At 38.4% G+C, this 8,452-nt stretch overlaps 1 long non-coding RNA gene across 1 annotated transcript; it reads left to right on the top strand.

The window, feature by feature from the left end:
- The first annotated feature begins 2,152 nt into the window (after window positions 1-2,152).
- On the top strand, window positions 2,153-4,065 carry LOC148729216 (uncharacterized). The gene is made up of 3 exons (XR_015988842.1): window positions 2,153-2,951; window positions 3,052-3,177; window positions 3,861-4,065. It is a non-coding gene; the product is annotated as an uncharacterized LOC148729216 (long non-coding RNA).
- The last annotated feature ends 4,387 nt before the right edge of the window (window positions 4,066-8,452 follow it).

Genomic DNA, 8,452 nt, shown 5'->3' with positions numbered 1-8,452 from the left:
AAGCTGCGTCGAACGGTATGTAGGATGTTATTCAGTTATTTTTTCTGAAATCAATAATCAACGTATTTTGAGTGTACCAAAACTGAAATCAAACCATTCAAAACGACAACAAAGAAGAACAGAAATTGTCTCAAATGCCCCTCAGCGTTTTCCTGTTTATCACTGCTATTTCTTCAGTTTTGTGTAATATTTTTTAATGTATAGATAGATAGCTGGCAGTGGGTTTCAAGAGCGAAGATGGTAAGAGCTGTCAAAAGTAGGTATGTTCCTCAGAAATTCCAATCCATCTTCTAACTAAAGTGTAACAGTATCTAATTATTTTTTCCTTTCTCAGAAATATCTCTACCAGCTGAGTGCAACCCTTCAGGGTATCAAACGTTCCGATCTGCAATAATAATAATAATAATAATAATAATATTTATTTCTTATATTGCGCAGTCTAACATGCAGTAAAAGATATGATCGAATGCAACCAGATACAGAGGTTCTATAATCCCTGATTATTATCTCTGCGAAATTTCGTTCAGTGGTCGGTGGTATCGTTTCACCGGGGCGGCTGGAAATATGATGGCGACCTGCTGCATTCCAAGAGGAAGCTATTACTGCCGTATGCCAGGCTGGATCAATGGTAGCCATCCGTATGAGGCTTATCAGTTGATTTTGACAAATGTATGTTTCCATGGAGTGTCAGATTGCTGCTATCGGTCATATCCAATCCAGATACAAGACTGCAGTGGATATTACGTTTATAAGATGCAAGATATTACGTTTATTGGATGCAAGCTTTTCTTGTTTCGGTTGTTACTGCGGTGTTAATGGTTAGTACATTTATGAGGTAGCTTTAGTTAGTCATTTGGCCACAGCTGGAAATCCAAAACATCATCAGGCAATCGATGAAGTCAAAGAAATATGTGTTGTTAACCAAGCGTGAGGTCAATATGGCTGGATATTCGCCGAGTTCCTTTTTTGCATTTTTGTACACCGAGACCAAGTCGAGGTCCATAAAAATGCAAAAAAAAAAAAAAAATAGAGCGAGGCTATTATCCAGCCATCTTGACCGAAAAAGCTTGGTTAATAAAGGATTTATTATATTGCAAAAATTTTTCGCTTTATTAAGAATTAAGAAATGACTTGTGTATTTCGAGAGTCGGGAAAGAAAGCCAAATGTGTTTTATATCACAACAAACTCAAGAGAGTCGTTTCTGTTTTCTTTGTTTTGACTACCTTCTGCCGATTTTTGCATTTCCATTGCCGAAATTGTCCAAGAATTACAAAATTAGTTCTAGTTCTATTCTTTTTTTCATGCGCGGGATCAATGCGGGCAATCAATGCGGGCAATCAATGCGGGCAATCAATGCGGGCAATCAATGCGGGCAATCAATGCGGGCAATCAATGCGGGCAATCAATGCGGGCAATCAATGCGGGCAATCAATGCGGGCAATCAATGCGGGCAATCAATGCGGGCAATCAATGCGGGCAATCAATGCGGGCAATCCCGCTCGGTAGCCAATATGAACACAGGATTCACTTCATCTTGCCCACGGGTGCTGCGTGCACACCGTGATGTAACAATTACAAATATTGAAGAACACATTTCAGCAGAGTTCAAAAAAGCTTATGAATTAATGTTCTATTAATAATAATAATAATAATAATCTATTATTTATATTACGCAAATGAACATGTGGATATGATCAAATGCGCATCACAACACTTTTGGGGGGGACTTTGGCCGGACTGCATCAGCAGTTTACAAAAAATCGAAGGAAACTTATTTAAAGATGCCCCCTCCCCAATTCCCAGTAAACAGGCCAGAACGCATCACAGTAATCTCGTGAGTGGTTTCTTTAACGTCCCCTGCCTAACCAAATTAACTAATTACTAGATCCAGGAGACGGGACCTACGGTTTATTCGTCCTTATCCGAGAAGACTGGAATGTCTATCCATTTCTTGACATTATAGAAAGGTAGCGCATTCTCCTCAGTTATTTTAAGACCTTGAGTGTTGGTCCGGCCGGGCCTCGAATCATCGACCTCGACCTCCCGCACAACAGTCCAGCGCTCTAACCAATTGAGCTAACCGGGAGGCGGTTATTTATTATTTGAATTCAAGAGAGGATGAGTAGCTGATAATTATCAACAATGCTATTAAGTTATTTACAATACAGAGGTTACAAAACAAGGCTTATCTTACCTCGCTTAAACAACTTGTGGCACTATCAGCTGACTTGCGACGTACTTGCGTTCAAACGTTTCTTGAGATTTTCGAAATCAAAATTGGTTACAGGTTGTTTGCTTTGGAGTGTTAATATTTTTCCTTCCAGCCCCTCCAAAGACCTCCAAAGATCATTCACTGCGTCTTTGATGGTTTCCAGCTGTTTGAGCTTTTAATGATCACCTTCTAATTTGAACTTCATTTGTTTTATTTTGTTTTCTTTTTTTGTTTGTTTTTTCGGTTTTGACGACGAATTAAAAAGCGGTCAAAGGATAACTGTCTTTTCCTTTGTTTACTAAGAAATGACTCTAGAATAATTTCCTCAAAGTCATCTCAGTACAGGAGTGAATGTTGACTTTTTCACTCAAGCATTGCTCCTAAGTCCCAATCATAGTGCAATATCATCTTTCATACATTTTTTGTTTTTCGCAAATAAGCTGTAAAATGAAAATAAATATCCTCAGAATATTTAGCAGGAGAGCTCAGCCGAAGCCTTTAGCAAATTGAGCCCGAAGGAGGTTGAAATACGAGAAAAATTTCAGGAAATTGTATTTTTTGAAAGGAAGTGGCTTACTACCTTTATTAGGGTACAACTAGGTAGCTGCAAAAATGCTCGAGGCTGATCAACAAATTTCTTTTAAATGCTCTCTGCAGACGAACATGACGCAGGCCGAGTGAGTCATGGTGCCGACAAGTTTTCATGTGAGGATAGTTATGAAGGTTCTCCGTGCAGAGGTGAGTTCATTCATGAAACATGAGTAGTCTCCATCACTTTAATGGAAAGTAGAACTCGCTTGCCAAAATCATTACATTTAATACCGCTTGTATTTCCCAGCCCATCATTGGTAGATATCGACGAATGCTTAGCCAATACTCTTGATTGTCATCCATCTGCGAATTGACGGTTCTTAACTGTGTGTTCGTAACGATGGTTACACCGGTAACGGCAAGTCCTGTAGCGGTAAGTTCAAAGCAGTGCTTGTTCTTGATCCACACTTCTAAACAAAACTTGGCAACAAAATAAGATTTGACTACAAAATGCAAGCAAAGAAAATAGTAAAATAGATTTGAAAAGATATTATTAGGCAAGCAATCGGTTAAAAACTGATTTGCTTGCCTAAGCAAGTAGCTATTAGTTTCATTTTTGATGGAGTATTTCCGTGAGGCTATAAATTGCGAGTTTATGATATTATTAGACAATTGTAACGCCGACATCTACGAGTGGGCATTAACTCGGTTGCTATATATTGACAGCATGCTTAAGTTTTTTTGGTATCGTGGACTAAAATAATGGCCACTCAATGAACAAATGAAACATTCGCTTTCTACAAGCAAGTCTCGACAAATGCTTTACTGAAGAAGGTCTGAAAAGCGTAGCAATTAAGTGTAATAATAATTTATAGAGCTTCAGATGATTTAGAAATGATTTTCGCTGGTAAGCTGCTTTGCTTAAAATGCAGTAACTCTACTTTGAGCCGAAGAATCCGATCGGATTCTATTCTAAGGAGGGCCAAAGAAGGCTTGAGATGGCTTGAGTTCCCTGTTAAATCAGATTTCAACGATTTTAATTTGATGGTATTTGTCTCTTGTTTTTTCTCCAGATGATCCATTCGGTAAAATGTGATTGTTTTTTTTTTATTGCAGCTTGCTCAGAACACTCCGAAGACATCGAAACATCACCAAATGTGTTTTGACTGTTGGTGTAAACTATTTTAATTTAATGTAATTTAATAATAAGTTCTTATATAGCGCATTAAAATTGAACTCTATGCGCTAACTCTTTTACCCTGGAGCTGAGGGCATTGATCCATGCAGAAATATAACAGAAAGTAATTTATGAGAGAAAATAGAGCAGTAATAGAGTAGTAATAGAATAGTAGTACCCTGGAGCTGAGGGCATTGATCCATGCAGAAATATAACAGAAAGTAATTTATGAGAGAAAATAGAGTAGAACTTATCGTAAACACGGGAGAAAATATTAATCGTTTTATTGATATCTTAATTGAAAAAAATGTGCATGGATTAAAATTTGTGCTCATGAATTTAACACTTATCCAGCAGTTTGGAATTTCAATCCTAACTTTCTCTTCGTTTCCATTTTTTTTCTTACGTAATTTGAAAATTTTACTTGAGTCAGTAGAGGTTCTAATTTATGATATGGGCATAAAACCAAGCAGCCCAGTGAGGTTTAGACGAGATCAGACTAGAACACTGTTTGCATTTTTAAATAAGAGGAACCCTTCTCCACAAAGGGCCTCGTTCCACTAGAAAATTAGCCAACTTTTCCTATCACCCTTCCGAATTTCTGATGAGCAGGAGCTACTCGTAGACGACATTCTCGAGCTGACCATAAATCCAAACTTGCTGTCGACAGGGCCTAAACTGGTAACATTTGAGCTGCGAGTAGAATCCTGGACTGGACTTGCTGCTCGAGACTTTGCTTTCATCGAGGTTGAGGAAACCGCTCTAATAGTCTCCATTGCAAGAGGAACTGAAATTATTCGACCCATAAAGGATGCAATATCTTTGGATGCCAGCTCTTCTTGTGACAGCGGATCAAGCACTGGAAATTCCTTGAGAATGAGCTATGATTGGTCTTGTTTGATAAAAGCACAAACCAATGTCTCCAAAAGCAATTCATTGACTAACGGTACTTCTAGAGCCTCCAGCATCATAATTCATACACTTATTGTCGCCGCCAATAATGGAAAACTCTTTCAGTTGCCAGAAGATGTCCTTGTTCAAAGCAACAAAGGGGAAAAGTGACTTTAGATGTCAAAAAACTTATTACCAACAAAAATACTGTGTAGTTTTGACTGCATACAAAGTTAAACGCACAGAGTGCAATAGAAATTGTTCATGTTAGCGATGAACACGTCCAGGACCTTCCCATGATATAAATATAATATGTACCTACAGTGTAGTTCATTATTAAAAGTGCAAGGCTAGACTCCTTATTTATTGGAGTGAACGTAATTTCTGCTCAATTCTTAATGCTCAGAATGGACATCTGTTTAGAATGTTTAAAATTTTCTGCTCCCCACTCGGGAACGATAATCTACTCACCCCGGTATTTGTTTTAAGGAAATTAGAAATCAGTATCCCTCCCACAACAATGGCTTCGACCTCGAGGCAAACGCATTATTGCCAAGTTATCGTGGCGATATTTTATTTATTTAACCAAGCCTTAAAAACGGAGCTCTAGATAGTTATTTTACAGCCCTTCACTGTATCACTAGCTGTTGAAGAGTTCAAGGAAATTTTGGGACTAATAATTAATCTTGAAGAGGGTGGCCTGGATTCAAGGGCTTTTTAGTGGTAGGAGGGCGGGCTTTTTTTTAAATTCACTCACCAAATAGGGGATTCATCATCTCTCTATAGGTTCAGTGGACTATGAGATTGAATGTTACAGTGATAATGACTAGTTTATTTGTGAAAATATCTAGAGGAGGATAAAAAGCCGGTTATTGTGTACAGAGATCTCCTATTCCAATTTTTTAACCTATCAAGCTAAGGCAATCATATTCTCGCTTGCACATAATGGGGATGCCAATCCTTACCATAGCAACTTGTACCTACGGCCTCACGGTCACGTGACAGAACAAATTTTCTCAGCTTGAGGGGCTACCTATCATCTTTGATAAATATGGCGCTTCGCTGCATGCACTTCGCGCGCTGCGAGCTCATCTGTAATGGCAAAAATAGATGAATGTATAACCAATTTAAAACAATGATGAATGTAAAAAAAATATCAAAAAAGAACTGCATGGTTGTGTGTTAAAAGCGATTTTCACAGCTAACCCGATAATGACATACTATGTCTCACTGAAAATTAGAGAAGAATAATTTGAGAGAGGATAAAAATGGATTTGACGGATAGGTATATCAATTTGATTATGTTGCACAGGTGCACCGTGAACCGTGTATCACCAGGCAGTATATCATCTCGCATCTCCCTCAGAACTGATTGCAATGCAATACGTTGTCCATCGTTCCTCAATTATCGATGGAGCCTGCTTAAAAATGATGGAAACTATTCTCATCCTCAGTGGTCTCCCCAGTTACACTTTCAAGATCTCCTGAGTGCAAAAGTGGATACTAAAAAAATCTTGTGATTAAAGAACAAATGCTTATAGCTGGGTCTCCCTACAAAATCAGGGTAAACTCTCTATCTCCGAACGGAACATTTGGATGGGCGGCATACCAATTTGACACAGAGGCCGGTCCATCAGAAGGAACATGTTATGGTGTACCGCTTGATAGAAAAGATGTTGGAGCTTTGCTTAACATATCTTGTAACGGTTGGCTGGATGAAAAGATCCCTCCCAGCTATGAATTCTACCATGAACTAAAAGAAGGAGAACTGAATATGCTGTCCTACGAAGTTTGGCCGTACAGTGTTGTTTTTATTCCACCTTCAGATGATGATGTCGCTCTTTTTATGGTTACCATTGCTAATGTTGTAGGAACAGCAAATACGACACGATTTTCTGTAAAGGTATCCATAATCTAACCGTAAGAACAAGTGATTGGTAATAATAATAATAATAATGATAATAATAATAATAATAATAATGATAATAATAATAATAATAATAATAATAAAGCATTTATATAGCGCTAAGCTCGACTAGTTCTCCGTAGCGCTTTACAAAATTAGAGACTAATTAATATACAAATTAAAATATAAGAAATCGTAAATTAAAAAGCTTCTTTGAACAAGTATGTTTTAAGGTTCTTCTTCAAAATTGCAACAGATTCATATGTTTTCAGGGAATATGGTAAACCGTTTCAAAGCTTGGGACCGGCAATGGAGAAGGCACGGTCACCAAAGTTCTTTCGAAATGTTCTTGAAACCATCAGGAGCATTTGTGATGAGGAACGCAGTACACGAGAGCCATAATTCCTTTGATGCAACAATTCAGCAATATAAGTTGGAGCTAAGCCATGTAGACCTTTATAGACAAGTAGAAGTATTTTGAAGATAATGCGATACTTAACAGGTAGCCAATGAAGTTTCTTTAATGTAGGTGTAATATGTTCCCATTTCTTTGTCAAAGTAATAACTCGCGCAGCAGCGTTCTGTATAGACTGTAGCTTGTTAATCATATGGTCAGGTAGTCCATAGAGAAGGGAATTGCAGTTATCCAATTTAGATGTAATGTAAGCATGAATCACCATATCAGCATTTTCCGGTCTGAGATATTATCGTATCTTACTTATGTTCCTTAGGTGATAGTACGAAGCTTGACAGATTTTTTTAACTTGCTCATCCATTGTTAAATGACTGGTAAATGGTAAATGACTGGTGCACGATAAAATGCCAAATTAAATAAGATAAATTCTCTGCATGCCAAATTAGTAGTAAAAGTTATCGTTTTCATTACCCAAATTCTACAATCTGAGCACCGAGGTATCTTTGCAACAGGTTTCTTGTGGATGACTGTTCAAGTCATGCGCGGATGATATGCACCGCCTACTATGTGTGGTAGGACGTGTATAAAATTAAGTATGTAATCAGCCACAACATAAAGCAGAACAATAATCAGTTGCCATGTGAAGAAATTCGGCAAAAAAATTAAATTACTCCTTCCTCACCATCGTCTCGATTTCTTCTCCCAGCTGGATCAATCATCTCAGTTGACAGCAGTAGATGTAGACTAAGGTGAGCTGGAGGAGAAACTCTCTGCGTGAGAGTGAGACACAAGGGGTGAGCCTTAAATTCACGCCTGCCACTTCCACGGAACGCATGAGAACGCGGCCAAAATGGAGTCCCAAGCTCACTAGTCCCAAGGGACTTCCCTTGGGAATAGGCGCGTAGCTCCGGCAAGTCACGGACGCCGGAGTGGCTTGCGTGAGAGAGTGACAGCCGGTGCACCCTGAGAAAGAGTTAGCTTGCGAATGCGGTCATTGTTATACTTGTATGCTAATTGAAGAGATAGAGAAAAGCGCTGTACAGAGTCGACATCCAAGCATTTAGAAAAGTATATTTACCCAAGTGGATTGAAGACATTACAGAAAAGTTGGCTTTACTTAAAATTGAATGATGCTACAACACTACATTTGGAATAATAAAGCATTCGCCCAAAGACTGGCAGAAAGATGGTTCCAATGTACAAACTGTTGGCATTATACACCATTTTATGGTAGTTATTGTCTGAGATGTCATTTACCTGTACGAATAGTGGTCGACGAGAAGCCCATGGATATTCCATAAAAAACTTATGCAGTAGAC

This window comes from Stylophora pistillata, chromosome 6 (assembly GCF_964205215.1).
Source record: "Stylophora pistillata chromosome 6, jaStyPist1.2, whole genome shotgun sequence".
NCBI classification, from domain to species: Eukaryota; Metazoa; Cnidaria; class Anthozoa; order Scleractinia; family Pocilloporidae; genus Stylophora; species Stylophora pistillata.
This window is presented reverse-complemented; position numbering and strand designations above follow the sequence as displayed.